A 22133-nucleotide genomic window follows, 5' to 3' on the forward strand; every position below is an offset into this window, starting at 1 on the left:
AATTAGGTTGTTTGTATTTTCACTGTTAAGTTTTAAGAGTTCTTTACATGTTCTGGATAACAGTCCTTTATCAGATATGTCTTTTGTATATATTTTTCTCCCTACTGGTGAAATTGAAGTATCTCATTTCCATAGCCACTGAGCTGATTGTACAAGAAAAACAGTTTGGTTGACATTTTAGGCATGTGGCAGCCATAAGCAGTTCTAAATAGGGAATTCTTGTGATCATAGAGCAAAAAGCCTATGACATCAGCCAACAACAATGCAGAAATCCTAAAGTAGAAAAGCCACAGGGCTTGTTCTTCTGAATGCTGTATGGAAAATATCCCTAGGAAATAGAATTAAAATTTGTTTAGGAATTGTTCTCAGTCTAATTAAAAATATACATTTTTTAAAGATTTTATTTATTTATTTGACAGACAGAGATCACAACTAGGCAGAGAGGCAGGCAGAGACAGAGAGAGGGGGAAGCAGGCTCCCTGCTGAGCAGAGAAACAGAGAGCCCAGGACTCTGGGATCATGACCTGGCTGAAGGCAGAGGCTTTAACCCACTGAGCCACCCAGGAGCCCCTACGTTTTTTTTTTTTACCAAGAAAATTTTTAGATATAAGTGAAGGCACTTAAATCCCAGTATGTAAATTGAAGATTTGAAATAAACAGCTCTAGGGGTGCCTGGGTGGCTCAGTTAGTTAAGCGTCTGCCTTTAGTCTTAGGTCATGGTCCTGGAGTTCTGGGATTGAGGGACTGAACCCTGAATTGGGCTCCCCAATCAGCGGGAAGTCTGCTTCTCCCTCTCCCTCTGCTGCCCACACACATTCTCTCTCTCTCAAATAAATAAAATCTTTTCAAAAAAAATTAAAATAAAAAAAGAAATAAGAAGTTCTAGTTTCTCTTTGAAGTTTATTTTACCTTGAAAATTAAACACATACACTCTAGTTGTGTGGTTTGATTACAAATTATTGTACTTTTTCTGTTCTACTTCCTACAGGTTAGATAACACTGCAGTGAATATCTTCTTGTAACAAAATATTGGACTTTTATTTGATGTTTAAAAATATGTTTTAGGGGCACCTGGGTGGTTCAGTTATTAAGCATCTGCCTTCGGCTCAGGTCATGATCCTAGGGTCCTGGGATGGAGATCCACATCGGGCTCCCTGCTTGGCAGGAAGCCTGCTTCTCTCTCTCCCACTCCCCCTGCTTGTGTTCCCTTTCTTGCTATATCTCTCTGTGTCAAATAAATAAATAAAATCTTAAAAAAATGAGTTTTAGATAAGACTAATCAGTATTCAACTCAAAAATCCAGGGCAACAACAGAAAGTTCTTGTTTAGGCTCTCAGTCTATAAAAGGGACTGATCATATCTGGGCTTAAAATACTGATTCTTAATGTTTTGGGATTAAGATTACATTGAAACCAGAAATACCTGCAAAAATACAGATCTATATGTATAAGGGAAATCCTGTCTACAATTTTAGGGGTTCATGTATTTGCAGTTTCCCATACAGAGGTGCACTACCCTATCTCTGATGGTTTGTTATGGGGATTCATCTGGAGGAGGAGGGCACTTTTACTAACCAAACAAACATACTTCTGCTTAAACTGGCCTTCCCCACTCCCTAATGAATCCAGCCTAAATCAAGCTACTCTTAACCCAAACTAGCAAATTTTCTCAATACTCGAAAGTAGTTAAGTGAGAAAAAGAGATAATGTTTTCTAATCACTTGCCATAGCTCATGGGTAGCACCATCATTTCCCGAACCGAATGACCCTGGTTCCCAAAAATAACTCCAGAGCTATTCAACTGCTTATACTTGGCATATTCTTCATTCTTATTTGGGAAAGCACATTCCCTTCTCCAGCTGAAGAAACTCAGTGTCTGAAAAGAGCTGCCTAAAAACACTTCTCCCTCTGGGCTCTTAAAAATGTTCAGCATCTGAATGCTGGCAGGGAGAGCTCACACCCAGTGGAGGCCATACTCTGTGGACTGAGCAACAGAAAAATGGGGACGCTATATATGGAAAACAGGAAGCAGAACTCATTAAGGCAGCCTCACTTATAAGTGACCCTTATTTAAAGCCATAATCCAGCATCTGTTATCTAGAAAAGGAAAAGACTTAATAGCTTAGCCTGAGTTATAAGGGACACAGTGCAAATCAGGCCAGACCATTTGACATGTTCCACCTTACTTTTAAATAAGCAAAAGAGTAAAGTTCCAACTAAAGCCTCAGGACAAGCTAGTCAAATACATGGACACATATGATGCATACAGAGCTGGTAGTTGCCTTGCAGCAAACTGAATTTTTCACAGTTGCTCTGGCAATTAGGGTATTGAGGGTTGTTCATGAAATCAAAGTCCCAGAGCCAAAAAAACAAGTTGCAAAATAAAAGCACTTCCAGTTTCTCTGCATTATAGAATTATTTGCATGTTATTTGTCTATTTGGAGACAGAAAAAGAAGGAACTGGAAGGACTGTCTCACTCTTTCTTGTTTTTCTAAAAGTCAGTTAATTCCCAGGGCCACTGCTTTTTCTTTAGCCAAAGCACACAGATTCACATTTTAATAGAGGGATTTTAGTTTCTTTTTTCTTTTCTTAGGAAAGAAATAGGGTTATTTATGATTAAGAAGCTCTTCACAAGATTCATAAAATTCATAAGATTTATGATTAAAAAGCTCTTCTACATTAGTATTATAAGATATCATCAGCAACTTTTATTCCTTCTCTCCCCATCTGCTCATCTTTGTCCCTTTTTTAATATTTAAAGAGGAATTACCTTCTAACTCACTGGAGGTGGCAGGTGAGGAAAACATATCTAGGTCTCTCTGCAGAAATAGTTTAGAAAAGTTGCTGTTGACTTAGCCACTGTCAATCAATTTGTTCCAGAACCCATCACATACATTTATAATGATATTTAAAACACAGGTCTTGGGACGCCTGAGTGGCTCAGTCAGTTAAGCGTCTGCCTTCAGCTCCTGTCATGATCCCAGGGTCCTGCAATCTAGTCCCATGTTGGCTTCTCCCTCTTCTCCCCTCACCCCATGCTCACTTTCACTATCTCTGTCTCTCTCTTTCTCTCAAATAAATAAATAAAATCTTAAAAATAAATAAATAAAATACAAGTCTTGTTGACCGACCAGCCTACTTTTCAAAGATTTTCCTCAACTAAAACTCCATTGGGGGCAATTTCATTATTAGGAACTCCTTCATTTAGCACACTCATCCCCACAGTTTTGCCCCAACATTGATGTTAGAATTGGTTTTCACCTGTAAATCTGGAACTTGATTTTTACTGTGTCCCCATGGATTCCCTATGAGTTTGTAAAATTATTTCTCATTCCTTGTTGTCTGGACACTCTTATGTATTTGATGACCATAGAATCTATCATTCATATCCGGAAGTAATTTTGGGAATGAAAGGGGTGCTATTAATAATTATGCTTGGACAACAAACTCCGGCTATCTTGGGCATACCAGGACAGAGAGTCTCCCTGCTTATTTAAAAGGGATCTGGTGTGGATTGTGCCAGAGTGTGCCAGGCAACAGCCAACACCAAGAAACATTTGGTCTTAGGTATACTCCTGTTCTTACAATGCAAGTATTTATCCTTTGTTCTAACCACACAGGATCCTCTGATGCTTATTGCACTTTGAAAATGATTTATAACTGAACACATACTAAACTATTTGCCCATAAATGTCTATACTGTTTAAGGTTGTTTGTGCTGCCAAAGATTGAAAAGCCTTCAAGTAATCATGGGGTGATTTGTGGCTTACTGAACAGGGTCATGTTGAGAGGGTAAGTCCCAAGACTGCTCAAAGTGCAAAAGAAATACAGCTATCCACTCTTGAAGCCAAAATCGACTTACTCACTCCCCATCTTGGATTTCATAATCATGGGATTAAATATAACCTGCTAGATCTAAAGGTCAGTAATCAAACTGTGATCCCACTGTTTAAAATAGATAATCAAGTTCCTAAGCACCTTTTGTGCCTCACTAAATATTAGTGGTTCCTTTCATTTTTGTAAGCCTATCCTTTAATCATACATGGAAGTAGGGATTAAAGGTAGACTGAAGGGAACCTTTGTATCCAACAATCTTTGCCAGTGAGCAACATTGAAACTTCGCTTTGGAAAACAGTAGGTGAATAAAGATACATGGCTTTCCTTTTAAGATTTATTTATTCTAGAGGAGAGGGGGTAGGTGAAGAGAAGAGGGAGTGGGAGGGAGAAACCCAAGCAGACTGACACTGAGTGCAGAGCCCAACATAGGGCTCAATCTCATGACCCTGACATCAGGACCTGAGCTGAAACCAAGAGTCAGATCCTTAACGCAACTGTGCCACCCACGTGTCCCGAATGGAGGTACATTTCAAGGAACATATAGTAGTATGGTGACAAAACTAAAGGAAATATCAACTTTTAATTATCAGACATAACAACTTATGAGCTGGAAGAAGACAACTGATAACTGGGAGACAGTATAGGTATAATGTAATTTGTTTGAAAGTTAAGGCACCAATAGATATCCTATCATGGTATGATCTAGCAGTGTGACTTACACTATTCCTACTTACTAGGACTTCCTGTTCAGGATAGTAAAACAGACCAATCCTTTTTTTTTAAGTAGTCATAAATTTCATAGTTAGCCAACTATTCATGAAGAGTTATATGAAATCACCTGTACAGCATACTCCTGACCAATTACTGTTTTTCTCAGATAACATGGTTTTGTTTTTTTAATTTCTCTTTTTTTCAAGGCTCAGGAGTTCTGTACATAAATTGCTACTCACACTTCAGTTTAGCCAGATGTTCTAATCTGGCCCCAAGGGAGCAAAAGGAGCTTTTAAGCATTTATCAAATATTAGCTGAGCCCTTACCATGTGCCCTGGAACAGTGTTTGATACTGGGATTAGAGAGATGATTCAACTGCCCTTGAACTAATTTAGTTTAGGGTTGTACAAATCTAAACCTCATAATATTGTGTTGGCAAAGATTGCCTCCTCAAATCACACATAGGGAAAAAGATTCTGGGAAATGTGGTGCAAATCAATTCTGTTTTATCTTTGAACTTCAGTCTCCCATGTTGAGACCAGGCTACTTCCGATTAATTTTGAACAATGGTGTAACCAACAATCCAAGAATCCCAAATTCTTTAAATCCAAGAATATTGAGGTCTTGTGGCAGCTTTACTATTGGGATAGTAATACAGAAACATCATTTACCCTCCTCCATTAAGTGGGAAAAATCATGTTCATTTCTTCATTAATCTCTTTAGAGATTAACAGATTTGTTTTTCTGGTGAGCAAAATGCAAACTTTCCATAGGCAGGATTATTTTATTTTCTCTTATTTAAAATTGGCAGCCAAATGGGCATCTCAGCTTCTAATTTCCTCCACGTGAAACACTACTTCTCGGTTTCACAAATCTTACTTGAACTCTACTCCCAGCAGGGTGCTGCAAGTGGCCAGGGGGCAGGGCACAACATTTTCTGTTAACAGGATGGCAGCTTGCCAGCAGCATATTCTCAATTACTGGGTTTCAGTATGATGTTGGGTGGTACAAGTTTCAATCCTCTTATCAAAATGTGTCCAGCCTGTCTCATAATGAATGTTTCCCTTCTCTTTCAAATGCTCCTTCTCCTGCACTCATCTCCACCTACTAAAAAAAGAAGAAGAGAAACAGAAGACACTCCATTCTTCCATTCTTATGGAAGAGACTTTTCCTCCGATCGCTGTTCCCCATAAATGGACTTCCAGATTAATCTAACAAAAGCAGATCCCTCACTCACCAGTTTTTTTTCTCTAAAACGTTCCTAAAAACCCATCTTCCTTGGCATCGCCCTCCTTCCTGTCTTCACCACTTCATAGACTCAAGTCAAGCAAACGATCGCTCCAGAAAACAGGGTTAACTTTAGCGAATTCCCTTCCGGAAGTGAAGTTTTGGGCCCCACGAAGCCCTGTAGGGTAGGTGGCCGTCTCGGCTCCCGGGACAATCCGGGGCTAAAGGGACCTTTGGGTGTGGCTTTGGGGAAGTAGAATGTAAGTCCGAAAAGGAGTCCAGCCCCAGGTTCCCTGCGGCCCATCCAGTCTTCTCTCACGGGGGCTCCCAGAGCGGAGCACTGGGCTCACCCCAACGCCTCCGTCCCTTGGCAGGAAAGGAAACTGAGGCACGGCGAAGGCCCCCCGAGTCCCACGCCCCGCCCTCCGCGACTCCCCAGGCCCTCCCGCCCCACTCCTTTGTCCAGGCCGCGGTCTTCCTGCCTCCTCCTCCGCCCCGCCGCCACCTCCTCGCCTCCGGCGCGGCTGACGCGTCCAGGCAGGAATGTGTTTCCGGAGGGAGCGCGCGGCGGCGGCCGCTTGAGGAGCGGGATCGGCCGCGCCGAGGAGGCGGTGCCGCGGGGGTCGTTTCCTGCCGGGAGGCGGCTCTCCGCCGCCGAGTCTCCTCCTCCTACCCCCGAGGAGGAGGAGGAGGACGAGGAGGAGGAGCCGCCGCTGCAGCCAGCCGCGCCCGAGAGCCTGGAGGCCGCGCCAGCCCACGGGAGAGACCGAGCGGGAGCCGCGGAGCAGCAGGCCCGAGCCGAGCGCACCGGGGCCTGGACGCCGCCTGGAGAAAGTAGGCGCCTTGGGGGGGGGAGGGGGAGGCGGGGCGGGCGGCGGCCGCGGGTCTCCGGAGTGCGGCGGGACCTCCGGCGGTCCGCTGCGGGCCGGGCCCCGCGTGGGGGGGACGTCGGGGCCGGGTGGGCCGCCGGGGCCGGGGCGTGGGTGGGGGCGGAATGCTTGCCCTGGGGAGACAGAGGAAGTCCGGGCGGGCGGCCGTGTTCCCGGCTTCTCCCGGCCCTTCTTGCCCTCCCCAGGCGCGGGCGGCCCGAGGGCGCTGAGCCAGTCCCGCCGCGTTGCGAGGGGGGAGGGTCGCGGGCCTGGGCGCTGTCACTTCGGGGTCGGGGTCTGCGGGGGACCCGGGCACGAGCAGCCCCTCGGACACCTGCCATTCGCCGTGAGCCTTCCCGGCTCGTGGCCTGGGCTCCGTGGCGTGGGCTGACCCCGCGCGGCGCCCAGGTTTTCGTCCTGCCGCAGCAGCGCGCAGGTGAGAAGGCGAGTGGAGGCCTCCCCGGGACTCAACGCTTTAGGACTTTGAACGAACCTTGACGGTTTCCCTTTGTTTCCATTCCTGTCGCCGGCTGCTTTTCTCTGAGCGGTGCTGAGTTGAGTAATTCGCTTCCAACTTCCAGAAGTTGGGCCCAGCCTTCAGGGCCTGTGGCCTGGGATGAATTGTAGGGTGGGCCCTAACAGAAGTTGGCACCGTGGAGCCGCTAGGAAAGGAAGGCGCGGGGTTGGCATATATATATATATATATAATTTTTTTTTTCCACTTAATGTTTATGAGGCCGCACTTGAGTGTGAGGTCCCTCAGCCGTGCGAGTCCCAGGCGCTCCGCAAGATTCAGTGCCCGACCCGCTCCTGGTGCCATCTTACTACGTGTCAATTCTTGGGCTTCCTAACAAGTTGTGGTTTTAAGAACACCAGTATTTTATGCCGAAGTCATTTTTATTTCACCAGATTTGTGCTTGGGAGTCGAAATCTTGCACAGTAAACTACCCTCTTCAGGCTTCCATTTCCTCATCTGTAAAATGGGAACAAGAATATCCACACTAATAATAAAAGTAGCTATTATAGTAAGGACAGTGTAGGCCATGCTTAGCTCTAGGCACTTTACCTGTATGTTCTCATTTTATTCTGGAACCGATATAATGTGGTAGGTGCCATTTTTATCCCCATTTTACAAATGAAGAAACTGAGGCATAGGAAGCCTAAGTAATTTGCCTGTGATCGTCCAGCTAGCGAGTAGAGAACCCATGGGGTCTAGCGGCGGAGCCCATGTTTGAACCTTCCATAACTACAGTATACTTGTGAAAATCTAATGTAATACATAAAACAGTTCAAAGTCTAGTAGGTGTTCAATAAATATGACTTCTTTTCATCTCTTCTTGATATATTAAAAAGATTTTTAGAAAAAACTCAGGATGTAATTGATAACATCATTAGCAAGGTTTCTTTGGGGCTCAGTCCACATAGATATTTATGTGGGTAGAATTACTGGGTGGTTATTTTTTTGTTGGTGGTGCAAAAATAATGTGAAATGAATTTTGATTAGGCTTCTTTTTTAGTGTATACCCTTAGGTTATATTAATAGGCCACATTTAGAAATGATTAAGAAATTTTAGATGAAGGTTAGCTTATTCTATATTTGGGGACATCTACATCCAGAGGTGATAGGACATAAGAGTTCCACTACAGTGTTCATATTTTTAAGTAGTTTTCGTTCATTGATCAATATTAGATGAGTGACTTAAGATAATGAAGTGATACACAGGAAACGGAAGAAACAAATCAGTAGTTTGGAGACAGGTCTCTGAGGAAAGAGCCATTAATTTATCCTAAAATTCGGTATAAAATGGAAGATGTTCTGAGAATGTTAGCTAAAAAGACAGGGGATGTGGTTAATACTTCCGTAAATAGAAAGCAAATCAACTCCAAATTAAGGCATCTGTGTTGGCTTCACAGACCTGAAATATTGTTTTTGTAATGTTAACGCTTTTTAAAAGAATGCTAAATTCTATATTATGATTATTTTATGTTATTATTTTATAATACCCTCAATAATCTGTATATGAAAAAGTGTAGAATCAACAGCATTGAAAACTGCCAAATTTAGTAATTTTAACAATCATGTATTTTTTTCCTTAACTTTCTAGTCAGTATAATTAAAATCTGGCCCCAGTTTCCATCACTGAATGAATATGGAGTTCTATATTGTTAACGATAAATTCCTAACTCCCGGAGCTTCTCTGGGGACATCTGGTCACTTTGTAATAGAATTAATCAGTTTAATGTGCTAGTTTTAATGGAATGCTTGCCACATAATAGCCTTATTGTTCGGATTCTTGCCAGATAAATTGTGGCGTACAGCATGGGGGGAGTAGTATAATAGTCTACCTCAGAAAATTATTTTTCTTTAATATTCGGTTGGTGCACTGGTCTGCTCTTAACTACACTGCTGGAATGCTGAGATGAAACATCTTCTGCCTGTTCAAAGTTGCAGAACTTCTGAGTTCTGAGATTTTCAGTTTCTGAATGTGTAACAAGCTGAAAGTGTCTGAGGATTTATATGGACTCTTGTTAAATTTAGATTTCCCCACTCTGCATGGAAAGGTAGGATGCGTTACATTGTAGGTAGAACCCTAGAGGACTGTTATTGTGCAAATGTGTAAATGTCTCTTGTTGTATTAGCAGGTCTTTTCTAACTTTGGTTATATATTGTGGGATTTTTGTCCTTTTTTGTTGTAGTGGGAGTCTTGGGGAAGGGCGATGGGTTTACAGGGATAGGAGTAAGGAAGACTACATTAGTCTTCAGCATCCTGAAATGGTAGCAGTATCTATCGATGTAGAAAGCTGAAAAAATACTATGATATGTACTTGGGTTAAAGGAGGTGCAGTCCACAAAACCCAGAATATTAGCAACCTTAGTGGGTAGGTGAAAAAAATGTGATATCTCTTCTTTAGGAGCCATGTGCAAAAGGAGCCAAACTGTACTCTTAAATTTCTCTTCTTTACAGAGATGGCTAATTGTAAGACTTACAGAGTTATGTTTATAAAATAATACAGAGTGAGTTTTTAGAAGTCAGCTACCTTTAAACTTAATTTTTGGTTTGTGGTCTTTGATGGTAAGATTAACTGTATTTAGCAATACGCTAAATTGTGTATATCATCTTGAAATATGTGTGTATGAGTAAAAAGAAATGGCTTCAAATATCCATGCTACGTACCTAAATAACACACACACACACACACACACACCATATAGATGTATATGTATATATGTTTTACTAACTGGACTAGTGTCATTATACATCTCTAAAGTACAGGTTCCTAGACCCCAGGGATGTATAAAATGACTCATTGAAATATAGGAAGAAAATATGAGGCTTAATATCATATATACATATATATACATACACATACATATATTTTTAATCTTATTTAAAGTTTAAAATTTTTGTTATTTTTAATATCTTACTATATTGCTATAAAAATACATGTATTTTAACTTATAAATAAACACATACTTTGGGTATATGTTAGCTCAGAAATCTTTTCAATGATACAAGTGAGTGATCAAAAATCTTTGGAAATCATTGGTATAGGGGGTGCTTTGGGTGTGGATACAAGCACTACTGTATTCAGGAGGGAGAATTGATGAGACTTGATGTCTCAAGTAAGAGAGGTGAAAGAAACCCAGAGTGACACAGGTTTCTGGTTAGGTGGTGTCATTTCCCAGGACAGGCAGTATGATCACAACGGGGTGGTACTGGTTGACTCGAAGGAGGGGAAATGATGACTTTACAACGCCGAGTGTTTTTAAAAGTGACATTGGTAGAGATGTCCAGGAGCTCAGTTGAATACATAGATTATGAGCTCAGAACAAGAAGTCTGGTTGGGAGATTCAGATTCTGGGATTCTTAGTCTGTAAGTGCTAGTTGAAGCTCCGGGCTGCTGCTGAGAATACCAAAGGAGAGTACGCAGAGTGCAAGGGGGCCAGGCAGAAAGCCTGGGAACACTTATAAACGGTCTAGGGCTGGTTGGAGGAAACGGAATCCAGGAAAGCATTTCCTGCCCCGTTTCTTTGAATTCCTAATTCTTTTGTGTGACAGTCTAATGAGTGACTTGGGTCTTCTGGGCTTTTTTCTGTGATTGACATGTTTGACGTAAAGACGAAAAGACTTACTAGTCATTTTAGACTTGTCATTAGAAGAGCCGTTTGATGTACTAAAGGCTTTGTGATTGGGAGGTGGTAAACCTGGGTTTCAGTGTAAACTGTGCGGCTGAGTTCCTCTGTGGCCTTGGCTGGAATACTTTGCCTTCTGGGGCTTTGGTTTCTGCAGCTACACCATCAAGAAGTGGTCTGTAGGGGCGCCTGGGTGGCTCAGTGGGTTGGGCCGCTGCCTTCGGCTCGGGTCGTGGTCTCGGGGTCCTGGGATCGAGTCCCGAATTGGGCTCTCTGCTCCGCGGGGAGCCTGCTTCCCCCTCTCTCTCTGTCTGCTGCTCTACTTGTGATCTCTCTCTCTCTGTGTCAAATAAATAAATAAAATATTTAAAAAAAAAAAAAAAAAAGAAGTGGTCTGTAGGTTTCCTTCATTCTGTTGTTCTGTGAGTTCAAGGATAGCTACCACTCAACCCAGGCAGTGTGGAGCGCCCCCTCTTCTCTCACGAGCGACCATTTTCTTGTGTCACCAGAGAGGAGGGGTGTTGTGGCAGATTATTGCTTTAAGAAAACCTGCAGCGGGGGCACCTGGGTGGCTCAGTGGATTAAGCCACTGCCTTCGGCTCAGGTCATGATCTCAGGGTCCTGGGATCGAGCCCCACGTCAGGCTCTCTGCTCCGCAGGGAGCCTGCTTCCTCCTCTCTCTCTGCCTGCCTCTCTGCCTAGTTGTGATTTCTCTCTGTTAAATAAATAAAATATTAAAAAAAAAAAAAGAAAACCTGCAGCGTTGACCAGCCACATCTATTATTGTGAGCTCTCATCCGATGTAACTCTGCTGTGTTTTACCTTTTAATCCGTCAGTGTACTGAGCGCCAGTTATTTGAAGAATGCTGTGCTCAGTGGTTGTAGATCAAGCAGTTGACATAGACTTTGCTGTTGAGTATGTCGTCTGGTTAGGACAAGTTGTGTTTAATCTAGGGAAACATAACAAGTACCTAAGAATATTTTACACAAGGTACTATACCAGATAATTTTCTGTAGTACATTTTGAGAAAAAGATCAGCCTTTGGCTTAGGTGGTTTTGAAATGCTTTATAAAGGAACCTGGAATGGTATGAACGAAGATATGCACAATAGATGGGTGACCTATTCCAAGGACAGTATAAGTAGAAGGTGGAATTCAGTCTAATTTAGCAAATAGTGTTTGACTACTCTGCGTGTGTGCTCGTGCACATGTGTGTATGTGTGCACACAAGTATCCGTTGAAGTCCTGGATTTTGTCCTCCTTCTAGTGTGGTTCACACACATGAGTACAATTAGTTATGATAGAAATTTGTATTAAAAACTGTATTATTGAGCATCACTGAAACTGAGGGTTTGTCATTTACTATCCTAGACACTTAAGATGTTTTAGGACCATACAGAAAGGAGTAGTTAATTCTGCTTATTGTGGTTGGTAAAGAGATGAAGAGCCAATGAAAGCCAAAAAAAAAAAAAAAAAAGAAGAAAAGTTAGCATTTTTATTTTACGGTAGAGAATGTAGTTTCAGTGGATGAGGAAAGTATTTATGTGAAAAATTTATTAGGAACATTCAGTGTATAAATGTTTATTGAGTGAATATATGAGTAAACTTTCTTACTCTTTGTGAAATTCAGAATAGTAATTTAGTGGTGCTCAAATATTTTATAGTTAACGTATGATTTATTTCATATTATTATAGTGTTTCTCAGGAGGGGGTCATTGTAGGTCATACTTCATTGCTGGAGGAGGAGGTTTTAATTTGAAAAAGTACGTTTGTTATATTAGGGAAAAAAACAAAAAATACAATAGGGAATAGATTTGTACTTCTTAAAGGAGCACGGGTTTAAAATGATTGAAAACCGTTTATTAAGTAGTCACTCAGGTTCTTACCATTGGAAGCCTGTGACTAGTGAATGAGTTGGAAAGCAGGAAGCAAATTCAGTAATTAAGTAAAATGTGACCGACAGATCACCATAAAAATATGTGTTGCTAAGAGCTTTTACACTGATGATCCTATTTTACTTTTCCAACAATTCTGTGGTAGGTATTATTTCCAGCTTTGTGCTGACTACAATGAGAAATTTGTTTCTCCCTGTGTTTAGCTTTTTTTTTTTTTAAGATTTTATTTATTTATTTATTTGAAGATTTTATTTACTTATTTATTTGACAGACAGAGATCACAAGTAGGCAGAGAGACAGGCAGAGAGAGAGGGGGAAGGCAGGCTCCCTGCTGAGCAGAGAGAGCCTGATGATGCTGATCCCAGCACCTTGAGATCATGACCTGAGTTGAAGGCAGCGGCTTAATCCACTGAGCCCCCCAGACGCCCTCCCTATGTTTAGTTTTTAAAACATTTGTTATATATTTAAAATAGACCTAGCACTGTGCTTGTTCCACTCTACAGGGCAGAGAGGAGCTGTGGCAACAGGTATAGTCAAAAGTTATTAAACTTTTGATCAAGTAAGAATTTTAGAGTGATCCACTTAAAAGATTAAATCACACAATTTGGGAACATACTTTACAATTCTTAATAAAAATAATGTAGAACAGATGTTAAACAAGTGCTTTTTTGATACCATTACCAGGATGGTTAATGTGTTTTGCTAGCTCCATTTACAGTTATCTTTATAAACTTACCCCAAAGTAAAATTTCTCAAGCAAAATCATTACTAACCTACTCCTTCCTCCATTCAGGGAAGGGCAAAATCTGTAGCTGTAGCAGCTGTTGAGAAGAACAGCTCATTAGACTGGTTTGAAAAATATCAGTTGCTAGGTAATGTCTAGTGCAAGGGAGCTTGGAAGAATTAATTTCAGGCAACTTTCCATGCTCACTTTGAATCATGCTTTAAAATATTATGGCTTGATAGTTTTGTTTCAAGGGTCTTCTGTTTGTATTTTAAGGCTGTCCTTTAGACTTGAGTTTATTAATGCCCTCTCACTGAGTTTTTAGTTTAATACTTTTTTTTTAACCAGGTTAGCAGTTTATTATAAAAGGATGTATTTCATAAACAGCCAGATGGAGGAGTGCCACTGTCCCCAAATCTCCTCAGTTCCCTGGCAGGAAAGCTCCCAGTTTTTTTTCCCCTCCCATTTTCACGTAGGTTCTCCTTTTTGAGGAGTGGCGGTAGTACCAGTTACCTGTTTTTGAGATCACTGTTGGCTCCATCGTGTTTCTGATTGGCCTGAATTACTTTGAGTTCTGTGTGGTTTTTCTCAAGCATGCTCTTTGTGTTGTGTTGTTCCTGTTCCTGGTATTTATGAGTTCTATAAAGGATTTCAACTTAAGTTTCCTCCCTGAGTTCTGTATGCTTTTCCTCTAGTTTTATGACCTTACTGTTTTTGGCTGATCCCTGTGAGACCTATTTGAGATTTTCTAAATTCCTTCAAAAGCATAATAAATTCATCTCTTTTTTCTCCTATTTGCAGAGAAGATTCTTCACTTCCTTTCATTTTTTCTTCTGTAGAAGTTTTTCCTGATTAAGTTCTGCGCCCTTCCCCCCCCCCACCAATTTATCTTTGAGGCATTTTATGTGCCAACATGCAGTATATCCGTTCTTTATCTTTCCTGTGCACTTGTGGGCTGGATGGTGGGTGACGGTGATTGATCTTCCATATTCACGTTTCCTTGGAGAAGGTGGGTAGACCAGTTCCTAGTCCCTAGGAATTCCAGTCCCTAGAATTTTGCTTCAGTCTGTTATTGTCATTTTCTTAAAGTATCTAGTCCTGTTATGGGCTGTTCTCAGGTTTCAGATCGTTTTGTGAGCCTTTTGCTTTGGAGCAGCCTAATCTTTGCCTTTGAGTTCATTAGCTTCAGGTGGATGTTGCTATTGGGTAAGAAAGAGTTGGTGCCCTTAGTTTTTTTCTTCTGGCGGGAGTGGTGAATTGTAGAAAGGCTTCTAGTTCAGACTGCTGTTCTATAAGTTGTATCTTTGCCTTGGAGTACTTGGCCTCTTCTCTTTCTTATTTCCTCTTGTTTTTTCTTTCTTCTTCATCCTTTCTAAGTTTTGTTAATCATTAATTCTGCCTTCTTATTTGGGTCATAAACACTTTCATGGTCACCAGCGCATACCTCGTCCTGCCTGGAGGGAAATAAAATGCTGAGTTCTAGTTGTTCTTCCTCTAGAGGGAAGATGCTCTTGCCCCAGAGGAATGCATCCCCACACTCACCCTCAAATTTGATGGACTAGATTGATAAGTGGGATTTCTGAGCACCTTCCATTTGGGCTCCTCATCTGACTACCCTCTGTATGGGGACAAGTGGGAAGAGCTGCATGTAAATTCTCTGAGGCTTTCAGTTTGGTTCTGTGTTGTTTTTATGCTCTGTATTGATTTTTAAATATTATTCTTTTATGGGACTGTTTTTTCCATTTTAAAAGCAGATATAGAAAATAATGGTGGTGGGACAGGCTTGGGATGAATACAGCTGTGTTATATTTTTAGGAGAGATTTATGATATACCTCAATGTAGTTATCCTAGTCTTTTCTACTTTCAGATGAAAAGATTTTTTTTTTTAGATGAAAAGATTTTTAAATGTTATGACATAAAAAAAGAAGCAATTAGACAATTCTGTTGTCTAAAAGAGAGTATTTGAAAGGTAAAAACCATTAACCTTTTTTATTAGACACCTACTTCTATTGAAAGCTTGAGCTTTTGAATCAGACCTAGGTTTATATCCCAGCTTTGTCACTTAGTCTGGCTTTGTCTGCACAGTAGATTTGCAATAAGTATTTGCTGACTTAAATTTAATAAGTTGTGTTGAACAAAAATATACCCTTTTGCAAGGATTTGATAGGAAGGAATTTTTTGTGGATGACTTCTTTTTGTACTGGTTGGGTTTTCGGTACCTTAGTTTAAAACTTGAAATAAATCTAACTCACCACATTTTCTAAAGTAATTTTTCTCTAAACTGTAATTGTTCAATTTCTACAAATACAGTACTTTAAAGTTTCTAAAGATTTTATCTGTAAAAGTAAAAGGAAATGCCACGTGAGTTACTTGTGGCAGTGTTAAAAATATTAAATAAGTGTGTATTTAGAAGTTTGAATAGGACATAAAACCACACTTTGGTGAATAAAGGTGAGTTTAATTTAATTTAGAATTAAAATAATTCTGTACAGTTTTTGATAATGGGAACAATGCACACAGTTCAGGCTGTTAACCACTAAAACAAAATTGTTTGGAGGAGTTGCTTAAGATGATTTATTGTTTAAGGAATGAATTATGACCCCGTAGATAGACTTGAATATGGTAAAAAGTAATACTAGGGTAAAACGCCGCTATAGAAATCGAGGCACAAAACCTATGGGTACACTCAATATTGTACTCAGTATTGAAATTTGCCTGTTAAATTAACTTTTCTTGTCCTCCATTCAGCTTGAAGGACTAAGAAATAAACTCACAGATTATAAACCCTTTCTACTTTTATGCTTTGAGTCTATTCTCACACTGGAAGGATGTTCTTTTTTTTTTAAATAGTGACTTGAGTAGGCCTTCAAAAAATTAGAGTTTAATGAAGCACAGAGCAGGTGATAGCTTGTATGTAATTCAGATGGTCTGATTTCCCTTCCACCAGTGTGACCCTGGAGAGTTTATTTTACCTCTCTGTAATTTGGTTTTCTCACCTGTAAGCCAAAGGTAATAGCATTCCTAACTGCACAGAGGTACTTGGAGAAGATAGCTGTTAATTATTTTTATCATTATTGCTACTATTGTAGTCATTTGAAAGTGTTGAAATAAAAATGAGATAACTTTTTGTTACAAATGACCCTAAATCCTCAAAACTCAGTGTATTGTATTATTCTTGTCTGTGCCTGCTGTATGCGTACTCTGGATCTTTAAGCATACCACATACCAGTCTTCCTCTTTTTCTTTGTAGTCTTCAGTGGGCAGCCACCCATGGCTGAAATCCCACTGGTACACAGTATTGGGATTCACCTTTTTAGTGAAGTCTTTTCAGGGAAGTTTCCTTTCTTTTAGCCTCTCCTCTTTATTTCCCCTTTATAGAAGAAGCCTCTAGTCATTCTCCTATATTTCTATTAGGTATGTTATCTCATCCCATGATCTCTTTTTTAAGTCTCTGATACTCATGTTCAGAATTATATGTATTTTGTCTAATGTAGGAATAGAAAACACTGAGATTCTGCTGTTCTTATTATTTTGCATACAAATTGTTAGAAAGCACATTAATTAGAATAATCCTTCTTAGATGTAGAACCTAAAATAAGGCTCTAATTATATTATTAATATAATTGGTATCTGATATGATAGCATCTGATTAAACCTTATTGTCATACAGTATAATGACGTTTTGATACTGTATCCCAATAAGTACCTGAGTGGCTATAACAGTGAGCATTAATCTTGTTTACAGTTGTTTTATTTCTAATGCATATCCTTTCTTCTAGATCTTGTTTCTCCCCGAAGTGCGGGAATCCAAAATTTTCTGGTCACGATTATGGTTGAAAAAAAGCAAAACCTTCAAGTTAAGTTACTTCAGAGATTTGCATCCAGGCATTCTGCCTCCAAGTTGGTGCCCTCAGCTCTGTGCTACCATGTTATTGTACACTGCTTGCCCTCCTTAAGCTTCCTGGTTTCGTTTTTGTTGTTTCTTGGATGCCTTGGAATATTTTCAGTCATCTTTATCTTTAGTGTCTTTATTAAATAGTGAGATAATGTGCTCAATATAGAGAGAACACTGAGCACTGACTTCTAGGGGAGATGGCAATTCATAGGACAAGTCAGCCTCATGCATCTGTAGTAGATGGATAAGAGCTCCTTGTATCTTAAACGCTAAATTTTGAAAACAAAGATTGTTTATATTTGATTTAGTGTATGTATCTGACTTAAATCACCTCCCCAGTTCTTGCCATCATTGGGAGTCTTCAAGAATACAGGCAGGTAATACCTCTCATATTCTGGTCTAGCAGTTTTCTTGACTTTTTCAACTCCGGTTGCCTTCGAGCGCTGTGCTAGATAGAGACCTCTTCTGTCCTTCCCACCTCCTCCTGGCCTCTTCTCTGATTCCAGCCACTGCCGCTGGGAGCAGTTAGTGTTCTGACTCACTTTGGCTGACTGCATCTTGCCTCAGGTTCCTCCTGGGCGTTCTCTTGGGTGATGGTCAGGCGAGAAGCTGGTGCCGACTTCTGGGCAGATAACCCGTAGTTCTTGGAAGTGTGGGGGAAGTGAGTGCCCCTTGGGCAGACTTACCTGTGGGGACTGGAATTAGTAAATGTACTTCTCCACATTGACCCTCCTCTGGACAGACTCTCTGGGCACTTCTCAAAACTTCTCAGCCAGGTCAAGCCCCCAGGGACCCCCATGACAAAGAAGTCTCCTGAATTGGCAGTCTTGGTTCACTCTCTTCTGTATCTGTGTCTTTCCCTGGGGTCACCTTTGTATAAAAATCGCTTGTGTATTGTAGACATTACTGCTATAAACATTCGGGTACACGTGCCCCTTTGGATCACTGCGTTTGTATCTTTGGGGTAAATACCCAGTAGTGCAATTGCTGGGTCATAGGGTAGTTCTATTTTCAACATTTTGAGGAACCTCCATGCTGTTTTTCAGAGTGGTTGCACCAGCTTGCATTCCCACCAACAGTGTAGGAGGGTTCCCCTTTCTCCGCATCCTCGCCAGCATCTCTCATTTTCTGACTTGTTAATTTTAGCCATTCTGACTGGTGTGAGGTGGTATCTCATTGTGGTTTTGATTTGTATTTCCCTGATGCCGAGTGACGTGGAGCACTTTTTCATGTGTCTGTTGGCCATCTGGATGTCTTCTTTGCAGAAATGTCTGTTCATGTCCTCTGCCCATTTCTTGATTGGATTGTTTGTTCTTTGGGTGTTGAGTTTGCTAAGTTCCTTATAAATTTTGGGTACTAGCCCTTTATCTGATATGTCGTTTGCAAATATCTTCTCCCATTCTGTCAGTTGTCTTTTGGTTTTGTTAACTGTTTCCTTTGCTGTGCAAAAGCTTTTGATCTTGATGAAATCCCAATAAAAAAAAAAAAATTGCCTGTTGTCCTGTTTTTGTCTCAGCCTCTGCTTTTAGAAGGAACTCTGGCTTGGGTGCCTGGGTGGCTTGGTGGGTGAAGCCGCTGCCTTCGGCTCAGGTCATGATCTCAGGGTCCTGGGATCGAGTCCCTCTTCGGGCTCTCTGCTCAGCGGCGAGCCTGCTTCCCTCTCTCTCTCTGCCTGCCTCTCTGTCTACTTGTGATTTCTCTCTGTCAAATAAATAAAATCTTTAAAAAAAAAAAAAGGAACTCTGGCTTAAGTAATTGCCCGTAGCTTATCCTCACTTAGAACTTTTTACCTGTCTCTGCAATGTTAAATCCGTCCTTCCTTTTTGGCGCTGCCCTCCCCTGTGTGCAGGAGTCCCTTTTTCTCTCACCTACCTCTCGTGATCTCTAGTCCTTTGCCTTTGTCCTCTTCTGTGTTGTTAACTGTCATCCAGTCCTCCTCCCTGCCCACCTGCACTTGCCTTGGAAACCAATGGATTAATTCAGTGAGTTCCAGTGGGAGTCTGAGGATCTGTGGGAGGTGTCTCAGCGATTTGAGCTACAGAATTGGTAAAAAAAAAAAATGTTGTGCTTCTGTGCCAATAATTATGGTAATAAGCAGCCAACATCTGGATTATCTGGTTGACTACCTTGTAACCGAGTCATTATTATTTTGGTGGCAAGTTTTATTTGTATGTGTAAATTAATCTTGGTTCATAATGTATAAGAGCCAGGACCATGAAGCATTTTACGTCTGTTTTTAAATTGACTGTATATACCTAAATTAATTGAACATTGGTGTTACTAGGGTGTCTATAGTAACTGTTTTCTATTTAAAGAGAGTCTGCACAATAATTCTGAGAAACTCTTCTTTCCTGGGCTTCTGAGTAATGTTGGAAAAAAACATCATACAGTTTAATACAGTTCAGCAAAAATTTCTGAACATTGACTTTGTGCCAAGTGGTTTTGGTGCTTGCTGTTTCAGAATAAGATGCACCAAGGCCCTGTCTTCTTGAAGTCTGGAACCCATCAGAAAAGATGGGGTGAACAGGTCGTTCCCAGTGAGAGGAGTGGCCATGCCTTTGTAAGTCCGGGTCCTGAGTGCTGCTCTGCAATGCTGCCACCTGTTCCCAGGACCTCCCCGCTGGAGCCCCACCTCCTCCCTGCCCTGCAGTCGTCCTGGCTCTGCTTTCGGAGCAAACCTAGGCTGTCTTGGCCTGCACCAGCTGAGAGAAGCATCTCTCTTCAGGCTCACACACTCCGTTGTGGGCTGGATGCTGTCCTCTCTGCTCCGAGGACGCCCCAGGCTCCATCCAGGTACCCTCTCCTGGGTCTTCACCTCGTGAGCTCGCCTCTTTTTCTGAGTATTCTTTCCTTCACAGCCTCCTGCTTTCGTAGTTTCAGTTGCTGCCTCTGTGGCATCCATTCTGGGGTAATCCGTCGTCTCTAACCCTGACTTACCTCCTGAGATCAAGACCAGTGTCTTACCTTCCTGTAGGTAGCCTTCCTAGAAGTCCCTCAGGCATCTCACCTTCCTGGGTTCTAAAACAAAGGCATTTTTTGCTCCTCTAACATCATTCTCCTTCTGCCTTCTTTGTTTGAAAGGGGTGATTCCTTTTCCAAGCTGTGCTGCCTCCTGATCCCACAGTTGTCTTCTCATCCTCGTCCACTGCTGCCCTGTGCCTTCAGATGTGTGCTGAGCCCTGGCAGAGAAAGCAGGCCTTGTTTTGCAGCCCTTAGCTCGATGCTCATCCTCTGCCTCGTGGAGTTCCGTCACGTCTGTATCGTGTGCTACCCTGGCCCATTTGTTCCCCCGGCTTCCTTGCTATATACAGAGTAGAATCTAAACCCTTTGAGCTTGGGTGGCCTTGAAGGCCCTCTGTGACCCAGCTCCTCCTACCTCGCTTACAATTTAAGTCTCAGAAATGCTTAAGTATGTTAAGATTCTTTTCGGCCTTCATGATTTTAAGATTTTTAAAATTTATTTTAAGATTATAATGTAATTTTTACTTACTGTAGAAAATTACAGGGACAAAATAATCATCCCACAGACCAGCTTTAACTATAACATGTGTATATATATATATATATATATATATATATATATATATATGTGATATCTATATAATATAGATATATATTTTTAAAAGTACTTTATTTACTTATTTGACAGAAAGGAGACAGTGAGGGAGCACAAGCAGGGGGAGGGGGTGAGGGAGTGGGAGAAGCAGGCTCCCCACTGAGCGGGGAGCCTAACGTGTGGCTCCATCCCAGGAGCCTGAGATCATGACCTGAGGCAAAGGCAGACGCCCAACCGATTGAGCCACCCGATGCCCTTAAATAGATTTTTTCTAACCTTTTTTTCTGTGCAGATAGAGTGAGATAGTCCCGGTTTGGGGGGGAGCTATCAAGCATGTATGTTTAGAAACGAGATTGGAAAGGAGTTACTGTGATTCTTCCTAGGACTCCACAGCTTTGCATATACAAACCTCTTGCCTAGAACATTTCTCTTCATCTGCCTGCCTGTTTTGCCAAATCCATGAAGCCACTGAACTTGGCCAGGCCAACTTTGGTGTCCTCAGTGCACTTTGTTCTTATTTTCATTACAGAAACCGTCACATCATATTGTAATCATTTGTATTTTTGCCTGAATGGAAAATTCCTTGAGACTGATTTTTGTTTCTCCAGATTGGGCACAGAACCTGACAAAGTTGGCTGAGGAAGAACTTCCGGAGAGGTGGGGGAGAAACCAGGAAAGCCCGAGGGAACAGAGTGGGTTAAGAAAGAATGGTGAAATGGATTAAGTGCTGTGTGTAAATTCTGTGAGTGGGAAATGGATGTATCTCCCCATTGTAGGGGAGTCACATCATTGTAGGCAGTCACGGCATTTTTGCCTGAATGAATGAATGCAGAGAGTAGTGGAAGGCCTGGAAGGTTACTTTTTGCACGAGTAGTTTCACATGCATGGTAGAAGTGGACATCAATTACAGCCAGTTGAGGAGGGAGTAGGAGATTATGAAATGGAGAACAGTGTAGATAACTACAGCAGTGTAGACAACCTTTGAAGACAGGATCAGGATAATGCCTTGGAGGCTTCTCTCCCTGCCAACCCCTCACATTGAAGAGTTCTGCGAGGAGTGCCCATGGTAGGAAACTACTAAGCTGGGAAATCAGAGGAGAACAGGTTCTGCCTACTGAGCCTGTGGGTTTTAGGTGCCCGGGTGGGCATCCAGGTAAATCTGAAGCAGATGTTGCCTAGATCACACTTGGAGAAGAGCTGCCTTAGGAGGAAAGGCTGTGGGGAGCTCTTGGTGTGTCCTCCTTCCCGCCCCATATGCAGGAGGAGCGTCCAGTACCTTCAGG

General features: G+C 41.6%; 1 protein-coding gene across 1 annotated transcript in view; it reads left to right on the forward strand.

Annotated features, from left to right (window-relative positions):
• The first annotated feature begins 6482 nt into the window (after positions 1-6482).
• Positions 6483-22133, forward strand: part of ITGB1 (integrin subunit beta 1) — a 46418-nt gene continuing 30767 nt past the window's right edge. The window contains exon 1 of the mRNA XM_046012412.1: positions 6483-6609. The gene's annotated coding sequence lies outside the window, so the exon portion shown is untranslated. The remainder of the gene's footprint in view (positions 6610-22133) is intronic.

This window comes from Meles meles, chromosome 7, assembly GCF_922984935.1.
Source record: "Meles meles chromosome 7, mMelMel3.1 paternal haplotype, whole genome shotgun sequence".
In the NCBI taxonomy this organism is placed as follows: Eukaryota; Metazoa; Chordata; class Mammalia; order Carnivora; family Mustelidae; genus Meles; species Meles meles.